The sequence below is a fragment of the Pan troglodytes genome, chromosome 1 (genome assembly GCF_028858775.2).
Source record: "Pan troglodytes isolate AG18354 chromosome 1, NHGRI_mPanTro3-v2.0_pri, whole genome shotgun sequence".
Lineage (NCBI taxonomy): Eukaryota > Metazoa > Chordata > Mammalia > Primates > Hominidae > Pan > Pan troglodytes.
Window position 1 is genome coordinate 220,112,178 of NC_072398.2, and position 3,824 is coordinate 220,116,001.

Genomic DNA, 3,824 nt, shown 5'->3' on the forward strand with positions numbered 1-3,824 from the left:
AGCCTGCCTTCCCAGCATGTCCCAGAGGCCCTCGAGGACAGAGTGGCAGGTGACAGCACTGACATTAGTGCCAGACTTCCTGGGCCACTGCCACCCACCGGGAGGGGCTTTGGGGAAGGCATCTGGACTTTCTGTGTCCAGTATAATAAAAATAAGAGCTGACTTTTATGGAACACTGACTCAGCTCCAGGCTGTGCTCATTCAGTCCTCGCGGTCACTGAGATAATGGACTTCAGTGTGTAGAACCATTCGTGGCAGCTGATATGTGCCCAAGAAACACTGACTTATTTCCTGGGGGCTCTTTGAAGGCTCTTGGTGTTTATCTGAACACAGAAGATGGAAGGGGGGAAAGATGGAGTGGGGAGGGAGGGAGAGAGGGACCAGGCTGCAGGGTCAAATGTCCGGAAATAAGTGCTTCACTTCCCTGGAGGTGATTTCTGGATGATTTGTCTTGCTCTGGATGATTTCTTTATGTATTTATTATTATTATTTTTGGCATTAGCTCTCTGTTTATATAGACTCTGGTTCTAGAAACAACTCGCCTGCAGCCGGCTGGCTGGACCAGCACACGCTGACAGGGCTGGGCTATTTACAGGCCCATTGCGGGCTGTACCTTGGTCACCTCCAGGGACAGTGCTCAGCTGTGACCCCAAAATAAGTTAGGGCCAGCTGGGCGGGGCAGGGCGGATCAGGGGCGGGGGCTGTATGCACCATGTGCTGGGGGCTCGGGGCCTCAATATTGCTGAAGGCTGGGGCAGTAAAGATGGCTGGGGCGGCCCTGCCCACCCCTAGTGGTCAGTAACGACCGGAAGCAGAGCAGCTGGGCAGGGCCGGGAGGCTCAGGTGTCTGACAGGCAGCTCTGGATCCCGTCCACCCACTGCTGGGCCAAGGGCATATCCTGGGCACAGATGTTGTAAACGCAAAGTGTTGTCTTCACGTCAAAGAAGCCCTTCTCATCCATGGTCTTAGGGCGTGCCAGTGCCACAGCCTCCACCTCCGCCAGTCGATGACACCCCTGCACTCTGTGTCCACGCCGTGGTTGTAGTAGCACAGCTGGTGTTGGTCTTGTCCAACATGAACCAGCGGGCCTTCCAAGGCTTCATGAAGGCCTCCTTCTTCTACAGAGTGCCCTCGTTGGACCCGTTCTCACTCTCAGCTGTCTCGAACTGGCTGCACAGGGTGCTGGTGCTGTGGCGGGCAGCCTGGCAGGAGCCAGATGCTGTCAAGCCACTACTCTGGTCGCTGTCCAGGCTGAGGCTCAGGGTGGAGCCCACGGGCCCCTCCGGCAGTCACACACCCAGGAACGGTGATGGTAGGGTGCAGTGGACACTAGAAGGGAGCTAGGGGTGCCACTTCTGTCTGGCCAGCCTTCCAGGCGCTGTGCAGCCTTCACCTGGTCCCAGGTGTCCTTCCATCACTGAGGGCATTAGCCCAGCTCTGTCTCCAGCCTCTGCAGCTCCTCCAGGAGAAGTGAGATAGCGTCAGGCTGGGGTCAGGGGCAGCTGTCGTAGCAGGGCCACGTCACGCGGTGCCTGCACTGGGGAGCACCTCCGTCAGACCGTTTTTCCTCCGGGGGCCCAGGGGGCCCCTGGGCCAGTTCCCAGTCATAGGGAGGGCCCTCGGCCAGTATCTCCTCAGCGTAGAAATCCCACACCTTCAGGTTGGACACGTTGCTGTAGGGCTGCGGGAGCTCTGTGTCCTCGGGTGCATGCATGTAATTGTAGAACATGGGGGTCCTCTTGCTCAGCCGGTCCACACACTCCCACAAAGACCTGCACAGCAGCTGGCCCCTGCATTCCCCCTTCTCCTCATACAGCAGCCCCAGCTCAATGCTCTCAGGGTCAGAGTCAAGTAGGAAGGTCCGAAACGGCGGGACATATGGTGGCAGCCGAGGAACCTGAGGTAGAACTGGCTGAACTCAAACTCCATGGAGAACTGCAGATGGACCTGGTGTTACGCAGTCCAGGAACTACAGGAAGGCCGGTTGTGAAGCCGCTGCTCTGCCCAGCCAGGGTGTGGGCTCCACCGTGGCTGAAGGGATGACTGAAGGACAACCACTTCTTGTCCACTAGCAGGCAGAAGCCCTCCAGCATGCAATAGAAGGGGTCTGAGAGCAGCTGCACCAAGGATACCACCTGGGAGGTGATGTCCCAGCCATCCTCCAGGCCCACCAGCACAGAGGAGTCTGAATCCAGGGGCTCCACCACCAGCACTGACACCTGCAGCAGCTTGTGGATTGGGGTCAGCCGCTCCGAGTCCTCCAGCAAGCACAGGAAGGAGGCTGGGCTGGGCTCAGCAGCGGGGCAGCCCGGGACACATGCCTTCAGCAGCTTCTTGAAGTTGGCCTTCACCTGCTGTTCCTCGAATACCTCAATGGGCACCAGCTCCCACTGCTACAGGTGGTCTGGCGGCACACCCTTGAGCTGGGCTTTGTTCCCGAGGATGTAGAGGGCTACTCGCTGCAGCCGCAGGAAGCCCGGGTGGGCGAGGGGGCCCTGTTGCCTGGGGTGGGGCCAGCACGTCTCTGCCAACTAACCAGGAGCCCATATTGGCGCCAAGCCCACTGCTGCGCCCGCTGGTCTGGACACTGCCCCACTTACTTCGGGGTGCAGTCCATCTGGAGGGCAAGGGCGCCATGGGGTTGGACAGTGTGATGACCCTGGCTCTGGGGCTGGGAGTGTGACTGCCCATGTGGGCTGAGGAGAAGCCGGTGAGCATGTTGCGTCCCGACGCGTCGGCATAGTGGGGCATGGAACTGACCACAGCCTGCAGGTACTTCTCCTGCTCCAGGCTACTCGAGTCCACCTGGGACTGGCCTGGAGAAGGTGTGTTCTGGGCCTTGAAGAGGCCGAGGACACCTCTGCCCTGCAGGCCCCAGAGCGCAGCAGCACTGCCTTGGACCACCCGCTGCACCAGCAGATTACAGGGAAGCGGTTCTGGTAGTAGCAGTGGGACACCCACTGCAGGGCGTTGTCCTGGACACCCTGGGGCACGATCAGCAGCCCCGGGTAGCTGCAGCAGTTGGTGGTCAACATGCGGTTGTCCAGAGAAATGCGGAAGGGCTTTGGCCCAGCTCAGGCTGCTGCTCAGGGTGCCCAGCCCGAGGCACTGCTAGTTGCGGCAGCAAGCCTCTTCCACCAGGCTGCTGATGGTCATGCGGTCTGAGGGCTTCAGAGCTGCGGCCGGGGTCAGCGTGCTGGGCTCCAGCTCCTCTGACACTGAGATCTCGTCCCCTTGGTCTTCAGGGGGCAGCTGGCCCAGGTGCTGCCAGCTTGGGGGGTTGTACTTCTTAAGAGAGACATGATGGTGCCTGATGGTCTTCTTGGCGTTTTTGACCAGGTTGTGGGACAGGGTTCTGAGGGAAGGACCCTTGTCCTTGGTGACTTGGGGTGGCCGGCCAAGTGTATAGGCAGAGCCCAGGGTGAATACAAAGGTGGCTCTGATGTCCGGCGGGTATCGCAGCTTATGCAGCTGCCTGCGGAAGTTGCTCTGGATGATTTTTAAAGCTCCCTTTGGCCGGGTGCAGTGGCTCATGCCTGTTATCCCAGCACATTGGGAGGCTGAGGCAGGAGGATCCCTTGAGCCCAGGAGGTCAAGACCAGCCTGGGCAACATAGGGAGACCCCATCTCTACAAAAAAAAAAAAAAAAAAGAAAAGTTAGCTGGGCTGTGGTGTTGCACGCCTGTAGTCCTGGCAACTCAGGAGGCTGAGGTGGGAGGATCACTTGAGCCCAGGAGTTTGAGGCTGCAGTGAGCTGTGATCATGCCACTGCCCTCCACCCTGGGTGACAGAGCAAAATGCTGTCTCTGGAATAAATAAATAA

The 3,824-nt window shown here is 59.0% G+C and overlaps 1 pseudogene; it reads right to left on the reverse strand.

Annotated features, from left to right (window-relative positions):
- Window positions 1–839: 839 nt before the first annotated feature.
- LOC469802 (myotubularin-related protein 5-like) lies at window positions 840–3,535 on the reverse strand (annotated as a pseudogene).
- Between the last annotated feature and the right edge of the window lie 289 nt (window positions 3,536–3,824).